We start from the raw sequence: 17,578 nt of genomic DNA on the forward strand, positions 1-17,578 counted from the left end.
ATATTGGTTATTTCATGGTACTATTGTAAGAATTACTGGGTAAATGCTTAAAATATTTAATAAAGTACTTGGCTTATAATAGCAGTAATAATAATTAGTCTGCCATTCTCAACTCCAAACAAATATATTTTGACCCAGAGATCCTTATAATGTCCCTAATCTAATGACAGGTTGACTATCAAGCTTAGAGCAGGAATAAAGCTAAAGATAAGGGCTAACTTATTATAGGATTTAAAATTAGAATATGTTAAAACAGGTAGCCAATAATATCATAGAGATTGTAAACCCACTCCAACTAATAGACTTTATTTAAGGTAGCAATAGAACATAATCATTCAATTCATATTTAAGTGATGCCTACTTTAAAATTATATTATGCTATGTTATATCATACACAGAAAACACAAAAATATAATTCCCATAATCAGAAAAGCTATTTTCTTATAAGAGAATATTTATAAACAAAAATTATAATATATGTGTTACATTCTATAATGGAACATAAAATGAGGTGTGAGGAAAGTCTTCAAAAAGGGGTGACATTTATGCTGGGTCTTGAAGAATGTATAGGGGTTTACCAGGCATTTAAGAAAGAAAAGCATTTCATACAGAAGAAAAAGTATGGGGAAAGGCTGAGATGTCAGGCTCAGAAAATGGGGAGAAATTCCTATACAGGAACATAGGCTACGGCATCCTTGGAGGGGAACGGTTATAATTGAGGCTGGAGAGAAAGTTCAGGTCTAGACTTAGACGTATGGTGGGGTTTAGACTTGGGACTATGGTTAGTAGAACCATGTGGAGATAGTTTAGCAAAGAGTAACAGAGCCAAACTGGATTTCAGTAGATAACTGATACCGGACTCATTATCTGTACTGGTTGAGGAAAGTGGCAGGGAGCTCAGTTAGGAGACTGATCAATAACATGGGAGGAAAATGATGAATGCATGACCTGAAGCTGTGACACATAAAAGCTCTGATTAGAAGAGAAATTCTGGGGCGCCTGGGTGGCTCAGATGGTTAAGCGTCTGCCTTCGGCTCAGGTCATGATCTCAGGGTCCTGGGATCGAGTCCTGCATCGGGTTCCCTGCTCAGTGCAGAGCCTGCTTCTCCCTCTCCCTCTGCCACTCCCTCTGCTTGTGCTCTTCTGTCTATCTCTCTGTCAAATAAATAAATAAAATCTTTAAAAAAAAAAAAAAAGAAGAGAAATTCTGTATTAGAATCTATAGGAATTGGTAATTTATAGGCTAAGATGTGGGGGTAAGAAAGAGACCTGTATAACAAGAATTTTTAGTTTGGGAGATTGGTTAGATGATGATGTTATTTACCACAACTGGGAATACAGAAGCAAGAGGGAAGTAAGCAAAAATCAGTGCAGGTTTGTACATGTAGAAAACTGGAAATAAGGTTCTGAACATCAATGATAGAAAATGGAACCATTTGGAATTTTCACTAGAGGATTTAAACTAAAGAAATATGATTAGGCAACAGGAAGACTATTTAGAAAGTAGACTAAAAAAAAAAAAAGTTCCATTATAGACAATTAACATTTAAGGAAGGAAATGGGAAAAGGGGTCAATGAAGAAGACTTTCTGAAAAGGAGTAACCAATCAGGTTGGCCTGATGTTCTGAATAGAAGAAAATTTCAAGAAATAGGGAATGATTTCTACTTCAAATACTATCTTGGCCAACATTCTCTTATGCTTAAATTAATAACTCCTGTTTCAGAAAGGCCCAAAACTCATATGTGAAAAGAAAAATAATACTTGGCAAAAGAGAACATAGAGAAAATAAGTCAATGATTTTTTTTTCCTCACTGTACTCAAAGAAAGAAAAGACTGTTTGCTCTAAAAAATGAATCCTGCAGTGCTTCTATCTCTAACCTGCGGAGAGGAATGAGTTTCCATCTACTTGCTTTTCATGACTACAATTTAGTTTTATAGTTACCATTTTATTTCCCTTGCTGCAACAAGCCATTGTGCTCTCCAGTACACAGTTATGTTTCAGAGGGCTAATCCTCTTCTTGAGGGCAAAAAGTTTATGGGTGGTGAACAACAAGAGTGAAAATTAAGGTAAATATGTACTTTTCCATCACACAAATTGTGCCAAATTCCCTCTTTCACTAAGCTTATTTTGTAAAGTCATGATGTTCCTCAATGCTCTTACTAGCAAAGATAAGCATTATCATAACCATATTCTTCCCAACTGGTCCTTTTGTCAGTCTTTCCTTTTTCATTAACAGTATATTAGGTCATGATTTTTTTTAATAAAGATTTTTCTTAAGTCTGTTATTGGTATAGGAAAACATTTTTATTTGTTAGATAATGATAGCAACAGGTTGGGAACTATAGAAGAATATTTTTTTTTTTCTGTTAAAAGCAAAGATAATGAGAGGAAACTGAACTTTTGTTTTTCACCTGAGTTACATCTATTAAATGAAAGGAATCGGGACGCCTGGGTGGCTCAGTCGGTTAAGCGTCTGCCTTCAGCTCAGGTCATGATCCCAGGGTCCTGGGATCGAGTCCTGCATCGGGCTCCCTGCTCCGCGGGGAGCCTGCTTCTCCCTCTGCCTCTGCCTCTCTCTCTCTCTATCTCTCATGAATAAATAAATAAAATCTTTAAAAAAAAATGAAAGGAATCAATTTCTAGAGTGCTTTTCAGATTTTTAAATGACGGCAATGATTATAAATTATTACACAAAAAAAAGCTTTCATGTTTATATTCCTCCTCCCATAAGGTAAAAATAATACATTTTTACTCACCTATTTTTTTTTAATTTTTCTTTATTAACACATAACGTATTATTTGTTTCAGGGGTACAGGTTTGTGATTCATCAGTCTTACACAATTCATAGCGCTCACCATAGCACATACCCTCCCCCAATGTCCACCACCCAGCCACCCCATCCCTCCCACCCCCCCTCCACTCCAGCAACCCTCAGTTTGTTTTCTGAGATTAAGAGTCTCTTATGGTTTGTCTCCCTCTCTGGTTTCATCTTGTTTCATTTTTCCCTCCCTTCCTTTATGATCTTCTGTCTTGCTTGTCAAATTCCTCATATCAGTGAGATCATATGATACATGTCTTTCTCTGATTGACTTATTTCGCTTAGCATAATATCCTCTAGTTCCATCCACGTTGTTGCAAATGGCAATATTTCAATTTTTTGATGCCTGCATATTATTCTATTTGTGTGTGTGAGTGTGTGTGTGTGTGTGTGTATCACATCTTCTTTATCCTTTCATCTGTTGATGGACATCTAGGCTCTTTCCATAGTTTGGCTATTGTGGACACTGCTGCTTTATAAACATTGGGGTGTACGTGCCCCTTCAGATCACTACATTTGTATCTTTGGGGTAAATACCCAGTAGTGCAATTGCTGGGTCGTAGGGCAGCTCTATATTCAACTTTTTGAGGAACCACCATACTGTTTTCCAGAGTGGCTGCACCAGCTCGTGTTCCCACCAACAGTGTGGGAGGGTTCCCCTTTCTCCGCATCCCCGCCAACATCTGTCATTTCCTGACTTGTTAATTTTAGCCATTCTGACTGGTGTGAGGTGGTATCTCATTGAGGTTTTGATTTGTATTTCCCTGATGCCAATACTCACCTATCTATTTTAATAAATATTGCCTTAAGACCATTTGTGTATTATTTCTTTTGTTCCCCAGTGTTCTTTTAAGATATAGTTTATCAGTATCCTTCATAAAAGAATATGACACATTTGATCCACCATTAAGGAGAAAGGCTTTCTTTTTATGTTGTTAAAATAAATTTGAGGAATTTCTTATTAATTCATTCATATGTAAGAGGAAATATACTAAATGTTGGAAATTCTACCATAAACAAGACATGGTCCTGTAGGACCTTGATGTTCTGGAAGGAAGTGAGCAAGAAACTGGAAATATAATGCATAATCAAAATGTCAATAAAACCAACTGAGAACCAACTAAGGTTCTGATGACATTAAAATTCATAAGCCCTTTTAGGTGAAAGAAGATTCTAATGCTACCTATATATTATAATCTGAAACTGATTTATTTATGTAAATTTCATATGAAAAAGGATACCTATTTTCTTAATATTTTTCAAATAATTATTATATAATTAAAACAACTAAATATTAATATCAATTAATATTATAAGATAATAAAAAACAACTTAAAAGTAATAAGAGTAATAGCATTTATTAAAGGCTAATTTGTGCCCAGCACTGTTATCACAGGTTAACATAGATGATCTCATATAATATTAGGTGTAACCTATGACATGTGCAGTATTAATATCTCATCTGACATAAGAGGAAAATGGAGCTTTCAGACGCTCAAACCTGCACAGAAATTCATACTGAAAAGGGTATAATTTCAGACTTTATGCCAGAAGTGTTGCACCTCACATTTTAAAACAAATCAACGGGGCTGCCTGGGTGGCTCAGTCGTTAAGCGTCTGCCTCCAGCTCAGGTCACGTTCCCAGGGTCCTGGGATCGAGCCCTGCATCGGGCTCCCTGCTCAGCGGGAAGCCTGCTTCTCCCTCTCCCACTCCCCCTGCTTGTGTTCCCTCTCTCGCTGTGTCTCTCTCTGTCAAATAAATCAATAAAATCTTAAAAAAAAAAAACAAGAAACAAATCAACGTACAGTCTTCAAAGAAAATTTAGTTTTTTAAATAGAATGAGTTAAGATGATTTTAACTTTCTTAGATCCATCTGTTATTGGCAGGACAGAGATGTTCTGAAATCACTTAACATTAATTAAATGTAAATTTCTTTTGCTCCTAAAGCATTAATCCAAGAGCTATAACTTCTCAATGTCTGCTATGGTTTGATAAAAGTACTATCAACAGCATCTCACTATCAAAACTAATGTTTTAAGTCTGATTCTGGCAAAGCCAAAAACTAACATTAAGCATCATAAGTATCAGTTAGTGGAGTCAGATTATTTTTCTCAATGTTATATGGTAAAATCAGCTATATTTAGAAATTAAGAATTTGTAATAAACTTCAGAGTATAATGTATTAACAACACTTTGAAAATATCTCATTACTTAATTGATGCCACTTTGTAAACATCATATTATTTTTTATCTTTTCTTCTGTAATACTTGTTTTGGGGATTAAACATTATAAATGTCAAGTTTCAACTTGTGTCAACATGATCAAATTCTAAGACGTTCTAAATTATTAGACTGTTTAACATAACTTATTGTTAATCAACTATACCATCTTGGATTTTTTGCTAGGTAACAGTTTTATTTATTTGTTTATTCTTTTAATATTTTATTGATTTATTTGAGAAAGAGAGAGTAAGACAGAGAGAGCACAAGCCAGGGAGGAGAGGTGGAGGGAGAGGGAGAAGCAGGCTCCCCACTGAGCAAGGAGCCCAATGCGGGACTCAATCCCAGGACCCCAGGATCATGAACTGAGCTGAAGGCAGACGCTTAACCAACTAAGCCACCCAGGTGCCCCTACATAACAGTTTTATAACAAAAACATTAGAACAATAAAGCTACTTTAAAATGTACTTATATATACTTGTGTTATTTTCCATGCTTGATTTGCTGTAAGCATCATGAAATTGAAGACTTTGTTTTTTTTTAAAGCTATTATCATCAAGAGCTAGAGGACTGCCTGGCATATAGAAGGTAGAATGACTGGATAGAGAATGTAAAAGTTATTTGCAAAGGGTAACTTCAATCAAAAAAGGAAAAAAAAAAGGAAGAAATAAAAGAAAATCTACTATAAACTTAAACATGAACAGATAAAAATGCTTTAACCACAAATCTAAAATATAAACTCTATCCTTGCCTGAGCAAATATTTCACAAAATAATTCTACTGCTTATCCTCCCTTAGTACAAATATGTGGTATTTAATGGTAACAAATGGTTCAAATACTGTCTATGTAAACATGTCTGACCTAATACCATAAAGTGTGTGACAAATAGAAAGACATCCTACTTATATTTCCTAATATAAGTTTTTAGCCTTTATAAGTTTAGAATGTAAATATGGTATTAAAATGTATAAATGATTTTCACATGGCAAAAATGCAGTATCCAGAACTGCTTGCAGACTATGGAATGTTAAGATTACAAAGTTTTCTGTCCTAACACCTCAAATCAAGACAAAATCATGTGTTCATTAATATTTTCTACTCAGGACTTATAGTCACTGTGTTATCACAAACTGAAAGGTGCTTTCTCCTCCCAAGTATAGACAGATGCCTCAGTGGAAGCACTTACAGATCATTATGGACACATATTTGAGTTCATAACAGTCATCTTGCGGTTAATGGACTGATTATGAAAGTGCAGTCATTAACAAAGAAGTTTAAAGTGCTATTGTTAATATCCTAATAGAAAATAATGGACTTCATATTTTTATGTGATGAGATTTAAATGTCAAGACTTGTTTTCAACTGTACATTTCAAACACCCACTCTCTAGTCTCTGTTAATAAATTACATGCTCAGTTATTAGGAACGAGTTGTTGGAAATAAGTACCAAAACTCTTCATAAATGTAGCTTGGGGATTAAATTAATTTTTTACCCATTGGGTAATAAAACCAAATTGGTGGTAACTGCATGACAAAATCTATTTTATAGTAGTTTTAGTTGCATGGGTTAACCCCATTTAAAAGATGGAAAACCATATCATCGGGAAAACAAGGTTAGTTAATTATAATATGAATTAAGATGTGCTTAAAATGACTCCTCTCATTCATATTACCACCCCTTTTTTCTATCACTTCTACAAAGATGTTGACTTCATTTTCATAAGCATTTATCCCTGTCGACAATCAACAACCCTTTGTCATAGGAAAGCATTAGTTTTAGAGTGAGGAAAAAATATAGCCAAGTTGACTAATCTGATTCTCAGATCCCCATTCATAGTATTATAATACCTACTTCATAAAATTATTGTAATCTCAGTGGGGATAACTTACATAAAAGTGCTAGCTTAGTGCGAGCATATGGATTCCTTTGCTTACTCCCTCTCTAGCATGCCTTCTCTAAATATTCAGGTTTTACAGGGTTTAGTTCTGTCTCCCTTATGGTCCCTTAATATACTCTTCCTTTAAATTATATCGTCATTACATAGTTTTAAGTCTATTTGCAGAGGACTCCCAAATGTATGCCTCTTGACCAGACTGGTTTAATTTTGTATTTTCAACTTCTTGACACATCCACATGAATATTTCATGTCTAAAACTGAATGCTTGATTAATATCTCTATCCCCTTCTGCTAATAAAGTAATTTTTCTTACAGCAGTTCATGGCACCAGCATCTACGCAGTTACATAACTCATATACACAATACACAAGTCAATGTTGACACTTTAATGCAACTTATTCACCCAAACTATCATCACTCTTATTAATTATACCTTCAAAGAAGATCTGCAACCACACTAACTGGAACTACCACATGTATTACCAAATAACTTTGCTTCTCCTACCTCCATTTCTGCTCTTGACCCTTCAAAGCCCCATCTTATCAAGACAGTATGGTACTGGCACAAAAACAGACACAAAGATCAATGGAACAGAATAGAGAGCCCAGAAATGGACCCTCAACTCTATGGTCAACTAATCTTCGACAAAGCAGGAAAGAATGTCCAATGGAAAAAAGATAGTCTCTTCAACAAATGGTGTTGGGAAAATTGGACAGCCACATGCAGAAGAATGAAACGGGACCATTTCCTTACACCACACACAGAAATAGACTCAAAATGGATGAAACACCTAAATGTGAGACAGGAGTCCATCAAAATCCTAGAGGAGAACACAAGCAGCAACCTCTTCGACCTCAGCCGCAGAAACTTCTTCCTAGAAACATCGTCAAAGGCAAGGGAAGCAAGGGCAAAAATGAACTATTGGGACTTCATCAAGATAAAAAGCTTTTGCACAGCAAAGGAAACAGTCAACAAAACCAAAAGACAACCGACAGAATGTGGGAGAAGATATTTGCAAATGACATATCAGATAAAGGGCTAGTATCCAAAATCTATAAAGAACTTATCAAACTCAACACCTAAAGAACAAATAATCTAATCAAGAAATGGGCAGAAGACATGAACAGACATTTTTCCAAAGAAGACATCCAAATGGCCAACAGACACATGAAAAAGTGCTCAACATCGCTCAGCACCAGGGAAATCCAAATCAAAACCTCAATGAGATACCACCTCACACCAGTCAGAATGGCTAAAATTTACAAGTCAGGAAATGACAGATGTTGGTGGGGATGCGGAGAAAGGGGAACCCTCTTACACTGTTGGTGGGAATGCAAGCTGGTGCAGCCATTCTGGAAAACAGTATGGAGGTTCCTCAAAAAGTTGAAAATAGAGCTATGCTACAACCCAGCAATTGCACTACTGGGTATTTACCCCAAAGATACAAATGTAGTGGTCCGAAGGGGCACATGCACCCCGATGTTTATAGAAGCAATGTCCACAATAGCCAAACTATGGAAAGAGCCAAGATGTCCATCAACAGATGAATGGATAAAGAAGATGTGGTGTATATATACAATGGAATATTATGCAGCCATCAAAAAAACCCGAAATCTTGCCATTTGTAATGACGTGGATGGAACTAGAGGGTATTATGCTAAGCAAAATAAGTCAATCAGAGAAAGACATGCATCATATGATCTCACTGATATGAGGAATTCTTAATCTCAGGAAACAAACTGAGGGTTGCTGGAGTGGTGGGGGGTGGGAGGGATGGGGTGGCTGGGTGATAGACATTGGGGAGGGTATGTGCTATGGTGAGCACTGTGAATTGTGTAAGATTGTTGAATCACAGACCTGTACCTCCGAAACAAATTAATACATTATTTGTTAAAAAAAAAAAAAAAAAAGAAGATAGTAGGAAGGGAAGAATGAAGGGGGGGAATTGGAGGGGGAGACAAATCATGAGAGACTATGGACTCTTAGAAACAAACTGTGGGTTCTAGAGGGGAGGGCGTGGGGGGATGGGTTAGCTTGGTGATGGGTATTAAAGAGGACACGTATTGAATGGAGCACTGGGTGTTACACGCAAACAATGAATCATGGAACAGTACATCAAAAACTAATGATGTAATGTATGGTGATTAACATAATGTAATAAAATAAAATTTAAAAAAATAAATGAAGAAAGAAAAAATAAAAAAATAAATGGAAAGTGGTTAAACTACAAAAAAAAAACTAATGATGTAATGTATGGTGATTAACATAATAAAATAAAATTTATATTTAAAAAAAGCCCCCATCTTGCCTATCTATACATTCTCCCATCTGCAGTCCTCCAACAAGCCACTTAAACAGCCAGAATGATTTTTTTTTTTCAAATACAGATCTGATCACAACCCTGATATTGTGATTTATAGTAAGAAATATATATTTGGTCTTTGTCCCAGTTTCTGGAACAGATCTCCTAAAACCCTAGGAATTTTTTTAAGAGATGAGAGCGGCAAAGATGTCTTTTGAGGTAACTTTCGGAAAGCCCCAAGGTAACCAAAGGTTGGTAACTGGTAACCTAAAGTTGCCAATGGAACCCAGTATGTGATTAGAGGGTTGTAACATTCAGTCTTTCCACCCAACCTCCAGGGAGGGGTAGAGGCTGAAGATTGAGTTCAATAACCAATAGCCAATGATTTAGCCAACTGTGCCTACGTAGGATGCCTCCATAAAAACCCTAAAGGATTGGGTTGGGAGAGCTTCCAGGTCAGTGAACATGTGAATATTTGTGAGAGTGTTGCATTCAGAGAGTGTATAGAGGCTCCATCCCCTTTCCCCTACCTCTCCCTATACAACAATTCCATTTTGCTCTTCCTGATGTATATTCTAATAACAAACTGGTTATTTAATAAGTAAAATGTTTCTCTAAGTTCTGTGAGCCACTCTAGCAAATTATTTGAACCCAACCCAAAGGTTCAATGGAACTTCTGATTTGCAGCTAATTATTCAGAAGCACAGGTGACATCCTGCACTTGCAACAGGTGTCTGACATGGGGCCAGGGGCAGCCTTGTAGGATTGAGCCCTTAACCTGTAGGATATGATGCAATCTACAGGTAGACAGTGTCAGAATTGAGTTGAATTGTAGGACATCCAACTGGTATCAGACTTGCTGACTGGTGTGGGGAAATCCCCCACTCCTCACGTTGGAAACTGGTGCCAGAACCTTTAGCAACAATTTCTCTGGCTCCCCATTTCAAAGCAAAAGGTCATTTCAAAGGCTCACCATTTTTCCTGAAGTAAGAGACAAATTCCAGGGTGCCTGGGTGGCTCAGTTGGTTAAGCGACTGCCTTCGGCTCAGGTCATGATCCTGGAGTCCTAGGATCGAGTCCCTCATCGGGCTCCCTGCTCAGCAGGGAGTCTGCTTCTCCCTCTGACCCTCACCCCTCTCATGCTCTCTCTCTCATTCTCTCTCTCAAATAAATAAAATCTTAAAAAAAAAAAAGAGACAAATTCCATAACATGACCTAAATACATGGGTTGATCATGTAGTTGCCAAAAAATCTAGTAGATATCCACATGCTCTCTCCTGCTTTTTCACTATGCTTTCTGCCCCCAGAGGCTTAACTGAATGGGAATAATCAGAGGACTCCCATATACTTTCCTTTGATAGGGAAATGTGGAGAGCCAATCCCATTAGTAGTCTGGAAAGTCGGTGTTAAAGTGTTGGGTTGCTCTGGCTGGCTGTATCCCTTGACTGAAGATCACTGCTCTCACAAGGAGGTCCACCCTTCATGATCCTCTCTTTCCCAATTCCAGCAACCTCTGTTTCTGCCTTTTGGTCTTGGGGTAGTAAAAGCTCCACTAACGCTAACCTCGAGTTCTTGCTTCATTCTATAAGTAACCCCTATATCCAGCCTACACCTTTGCAATCAGTCTCTTTATAAATAACCCGCCATTGAAATAACCTAAGTTTCAGCGTGCTGTTTCCTGTTTAGAACTAATGATACACAAAATAAAAGAAGTTCTTTCTTTCTTAGTTCCAGGAATCCTGGCCTTCTCATGTACTATTTTTCTACTTGGAACTCTTCCCTCACTAATCACCTGGCTGGCTCCTCATGGTGATTCAAGCCTCAGCTTGACCCTATCTAAAGTCCAAAAAAGGCCTATCTTTTATAGTGTCTCATAATATCTTTCTTTTTGTTCTTGGCACTTACAATTCTGCAACTATATGAGCAAATTATATTTATATTTTTATCACTGGATTCTAGGCTCCATGAAGGGAGGAACCATTTCAGTTTTATTAACTGGAAACCAGAGTGCTTAGCACTATAGACACTTATTAAATATTTACTGAGAGAAAAAAATTAATTCAATAATTGCTTTTTCTGTTGCCACTGTTGATTACAAACTATTCATCAGCTCTGCACTTTATAGAGGCAGTATAGTATGTTATTAGAAGTTTCTGAAGCCTGACCCTCTGGGTTTGAATTCTAATTCTGCCATATTTTGTGATCCTAACCAAGTTATTCACCTTCTTTATCCCTCGGGGTTTTTTTCCCCCATTTGTTAAAAAAAAAAAAAAATTAACAGAACCTATCATATACACTTGTGAGACTAGAAGACGTTAGTATCTGTAAGGTGTTTAGGTCTATGGTCTAGAATTGATAAGTGTGGTATAAGTATTATTGCAATTATTATTATTATTATTATTTTATCGTATAAACAGTACAGAAGTCAAAAGAGACACAATAAAAACTGTAAGAGTTCTCAGTTGAGTGAGGGAAGAAAGGTATATGTAAAAATAATTTTAACCACTAGATCACCACTAGCCCAGTGGTGATCTGGTAATACATAAAAAATAAAGATATACAGAATCCTCGAAAATATTTAAATGTTGAAAATCTTCATGACTCATTGTATGAGGTGTGAAAAAATAATGGGGGATCACAAACCAGGCCAGATAATATTTATAAATAGAAAATCTAAAACTATGGTATCACCAAATAATATAATCAACAAGGATTTCTAAATATCACTGCATAAAACTCAATTAAAAAAAAACTATACTATATTCCTCTTTCTTGTATGGATATATAAATATCATGGCATAAACCTCAATTTTTAAAAAAAATATACTCTGTCGATTTTCTTGTATGGATGTATTGATGACTGCAGAAATTAACTATGAATTATATATTAGTACAACTTAATATATACAATCATATATTTGTGTATGTATATGTATATACATTACACAAGTTTAAATTTTTTTCCTAAGATTTTTTTGGATGTTTTGAAGATTTGGTTTCCTGATTTATTCAAATTCTCTTCTATGCCTCTCTGGTTCTTAAACATGGTATCCTTGAATGATCTTTTTATCCACCCAATCTCAGTCCTCCTTTCTTGTGGTTATGCACTTTACATTCCTCCATCCAACAATGATTTATTGTTTGGCTTATCTGAATCCAAAGGTAATGTTATAGGCACTTGGGGAGTATAGCAGATGGGAACAGAGGACCAATAACATAACATAACAACATAACATCATAACATAACATATGAATAAAAAAAATAAAAAGCCCTGCCCTAATGGAGCTTGAGTTCTAGTGGGGAAAAAATAAAATAAAATCATAACCTCATCTTGGATAGTAACTGCAATCCATCCAGTACTGCAATTTCAGACATTCCAATCTTTAAATGCTCATTATACGTGAATCCCAGATTGCAACCCAATTTTTCCACCCTGAAGAGACCTACCATCCTTTGACAAAATCAGTTTTTTCAGTATTCCCCACCCACCTCTATACTCTGCATAAACTCCATAGTTTATCATTGTATCACTTTATTGCACATATCCTCAATTCCGTGGCCAAACACCCCTGGTAAAATACAGTGCTATTTCTATTCTATCTTGGTTCTCTATGCAACTGAATATGATGGGAAAACACACACACACACACACACACACAACCATGCTGCATAATCTTTCCTTAAATTCATGCTCTCTAATCTCAAATAAGTTTTTTGTTCGGCCTGGCAACTCTATTTCTCTAGCATCTGCTCTCTGCAACTCTCCACCAGTTATCCACAAGCTGTTTTGTTTGTAACCCTTCTAAAATAGTTTTTAAAAAGTACTGTACCCCTACCATTTTTCTAAGATGAAATCTAAAATCTTTTTTTGTAAATGGAAATAGTTGCAAATGATATAATTTCTGGTAAACAATAAATATATGTTATTTGTCTGAAACAGAACATGACTTATGTATATAAATTATTTTGGGGACCACTAAGCTTTAAGTATTAATTTTTTCTGCTACATTGACTTAGTATAATTATTAGTATTTTATAATTTATCAAAATATATAAATATATAATTGGTAATTATCAAATATAAATATGTAATTTTATTGAACTCTATCACAGTATAGATGTAAGGGAAATTTTAACTTTTTTCCTGATTTTGTTTTCTGATTTGCATATGTATCAATGGATTGATATTATTGCTAAAAATAGCTTGAGTTAAATATCATTTCTTTTTTTTTTAAAGATTTTATTTATTTATTTGACAGAGAGAACAAGCAGGGGGAGTGGCAGGCAGAGGAAGAAGCAGACTCCCCGCTGAGCAGGGAGCCGAACACGGGGCTCCATCCCAGGACCCTGGGATCATGACCTGAGCCAAAGGCAGACGCTTAAGCTTAACTGACTGAACCACCCAGGCACCCCTAAATATCATTTCTATTCCTCATTACCTTCGTTTTTTTTGCATGTTCAATGTTTATTTATTTTATTTTATTATGTTATGTTAATCACAATACAGTACATCATTATTTTTTGATGTAGTGTTCCATGATTCATTGTTTGCGTATAACACCCAGTGCTCCATTCAATATGTGCCCTCTTTAATACCCATCACCTTCTTATAAATTTTAAGAATAAATAAGTAAATAGGAATGAAAGAGAATTGTAATAAGACTGTCTGTCAGTTTATTGAACCCCTAATAATGCCAAAAAAATCACATAATGATATATCACAAAATACAATTATTAATTAACAGCTGTTAAATTGATCAGGTCCTTCTTCAATTGTGATAAAAGCAAAAAAAAACTGAAACTATTTGATTCGCAAAAGGGCTTATTACTTAAATGTTGGAATCGTTCACTTTCTTAATTCAAATGATAATATTTTAAATTTATTATTTTGTTTTGTGCCCCAGGCTTCTTAACCCAGGAGCCATGCAGCATAGTAAATCCAAAAGGGATGGAGGCACATGGTAGAGGCAATGAAAGGAGAGGTGAGAAGGAACATTCTTAGGCAGATCAATTTTAGGGTCAAATGCCATAAACAAGAGAATTTTGAAAGTGATTTTTTAAAAATGATCTGTGATCACATACCCACTGGGAAGTTCACATGTGCCTCAGTTTGCAGACCCTGTCCTAAATTACTACAATTATTGCTTCTCTCTTCTCCAATCCTTCCTTGCTCATCCTCACTCTCAGCTGATGACCTTGCTTCCCATTTCACTGAAAAAACAGACCAAGCAAACAAAACAAAACACTCTGCCAACCCCCAAACCACACATTTACACCTATGAAGTATCCATTCCCAGATATCTGTTTTCGTCTTTATCCTAACGATAAATTGTAGGCTCTTCCATGTTAGACCATACACTCTAATGGCAAACCAGATTCCTTCCCTTTCACCTATTTGAAGAATTCTTCAGTCACAGTTATTTCCTTTCTTTCTCCCACTTTTCCTCCTTTCATTTTATTATTTGAAGCAGTAACCAAACATGCTGCTGTATTTCTCATCTAAAAAAAATCCTTTACCCCAATTCTCCCTCAAGCTACTGCCATATTTTTCTATTTTACTTTACCAAAAAAACAAAGAAAATGTGGTTCAAAAAGTTTCCTATACTCAGAAACTCCAATTCCTCCTGGTCCATTCTCTGTGAATTCCAATTCTAATAGCACTTCAATCATCACTATACCATCAAAACTGCCGTTGCTAAAATTACTAAGGACTTCATCTTTATCTTTACCCTACTTCTCAGCAATATTTGACATAGTTGATTACTCCCTTATGCTAGAAACACTTTCCTGCTTCACTTCCAGAATGTCGCTCTCCTGGTTTTTCTTCTTCTTCATTGGCTACTCCTCCCCAGTCTCTTTGCTGGTTTATCCTCATCTCTTTGTCCTCTTCTTGGTGGAATGCTTTAGGATTTGGTTCTCAGACTGCAGTGGCTCCCAGCTTCCACTCCCTGCATCAATTCCCCCTGTCTGTTAGGTCACTGCTAGTCTGGGCCAGCATCTTGCTCTTGAGGTGGGGATGACTCATTGTCTATTCTCCTGCAGCACCATCAGGACATACAGATGCCCAATAGGTGCATGAAAAGATGCTAAATATTACTAATTACCAGGGAAATGGAAATCAAAACCAAAATGAGTATTACCTCCCAACTGTTAGAATGGCTATTATCAAAAAGACAAGAAATAACAAATGCTGGCAAGGATGTATGGACAAGGGAGCCCTTGTGCACTACTGATGGGAATGTAAATTGGTGCAGCCACTATAGAAAAGAGTATGGAGGTTCTTCAAACAATTAAAATAGAGCCCCCATATAATCCAGCAATTCTACTTCTGGGTATTTATCCAAAGAAAACAAAAACACTAACTTGTAAAGATATATGCACCCCTATGGTCACTACAACATTATTTACAGTAGCCAAGATATGGAAACAACCTAAGTGTCCATCAGTGGATGAATGGATAAAGAAATGCATATATATAATTCAGCCATAAAAAGAGTGAAATCTTGACATTTGAGACTATATGGATGGACCCCAGGGTATTATGGTAAGTGAAATAAATAAGCATACAGAGATAGACAAATATCATATTATCTCACTTACATGCAGAATCTAAAACATAAACAAATAAGCTCATAGAGAGAACAGATTCATAGTTGTCAGAGGTGGGGGATGGGGGAAATGGGTGAATTTTTGTTTTTTAGTTTAAATAAATTGATTAAAATAATTTCACCCTAGGGGCACCTGGGTGGCTCAGTCGGTTAAGCTTCTGCCTTTGGCTCAAGTCATGATCCTGGGGTCCTGGGATCGAGCCCCGCATTGGGCTCCTTGCTCAGTGGGGTGTCTGCTTCTCCCTCTCCCTCTGTCCTTGCCCCCTGCTCATGCTCTCTGTTTCTCTCTCTCGAATAAATAAAATCTAAAGAAAATAATAATTTCACCCTAGAACTTTCATATATTTTGCCTATTTAAAGACCCTTATTTTTACTGATCTCAATCTCATTTCAGGGAAGGCTAAGTAGCAACAAATACCTAAGAGAAAGGAATAAGCATAAAGATATAAAATGTAAGACATTACTGGTAATGGAATATTTTGCTGCATATCCTAGGATATATTTATTACATTTCATTTATTTTTGCCTGCATTTGTCCTTTAAGAACTCGTTCAATATCACATATTAGATTCCAATGTGAATGAGCACATACATCTAAAGGAGAAATGTTTAAATCCTAGCATACTGTGAGATTAATAAACCATGAAGATCTTTGTTACTACAGATGCAGGGCATTAATTGCCTTTAGATACAGATTTAATCTCTATGTCCCATAAAAATTTAGTTATGATTTTTAAGATGGTAAGACAAAATTGTTTTTATACTCAATGTACACATCAAAGTCATAAAATTAAAACTTAGTTCTACAAGGCATATATTTTAAATATTTAAGTATGTTAATCAATGTTAGGCTACCCCACTTGCTGTCAGTAATGCAGGTATCATAACTGCCCCCATTACATCTCTAGTCAGCATCTTGCTGTAATTTAGGATAGAAATAGAAAAAATAAATGAAGAAAAAAAAACAATCAGGAGATAATTGTGGTAATGATGCTCAAGTACAATCATCAAGAAATCAGTTGCCAGGAAGAAGGCAAAATAAAAAGGGTAATCTCTAAAATTGTTCTTAATCAAAGGCTTACTCTTTATGCTTAACGATGGTACTTGACTTGAGGCAAATCAAGTTACACACAGTTATTAAAATAATAATAAAAAAAGTGTGCAGTTGTAGTTGGGAGAAAAGAAAATTCAATCTTTCATTTTACTCAGTGGAGTTCTCTTATGTCTGGCTAATGTAGCTGAATGACTTGGCAAACTTCAGACAGTTATTTTAAGGTATATATAATAATGCATTATTCTTGTATAATTTGATGTTTACCCGTCCACCCAGCTGCTATAAAGACTTAAGTTTTCCTGGAATATTGTTAATTAACAGAAGAATCTCTGCCCTTCTTATATCTACATCTTCCAGAAAGACAATGTGGAATAAAATTTGACCTTTTGTTTAGATGTTAGAGGAAACAATTAGCTGCTTTATGCCACGACAAGAGTGTATCATAATTACACCTCTTTTCACACACCATACACACCCATACACTCATGCACATACACATATGCAAACATGCAATGGCAAAACTGCGTAACTGCCAGATTCATCTACAATTGGGATTCCTAGCCGAAGTTTAATCCTTTTAATTTATTAAACACATATATTTGCACATACATACTTGTGTATATATATATGCACACACATATATATACACACATATACATAACAAAATATTT

At 35.9% G+C, this 17,578-nt stretch overlaps 1 protein-coding gene across 2 annotated transcripts in view; it reads right to left on the reverse strand.

Moving 5' to 3' along the window:
- The window catches only part of CCSER1 (coiled-coil serine rich protein 1), a 1,210,854-nt gene that overhangs the window by 1,000,240 nt on the left and 193,036 nt on the right, over positions 1 to 17,578 (reverse strand). The window lies entirely within an intron of this gene.

This window comes from Mirounga leonina, unplaced genomic scaffold (genome assembly GCF_011800145.1).
Source record: "Mirounga leonina isolate KUSES-001 unplaced genomic scaffold, KU_Mleo_1.0 Mir_129, whole genome shotgun sequence".
NCBI classification, from domain to species: Eukaryota; Metazoa; Chordata; class Mammalia; order Carnivora; family Phocidae; genus Mirounga; species Mirounga leonina.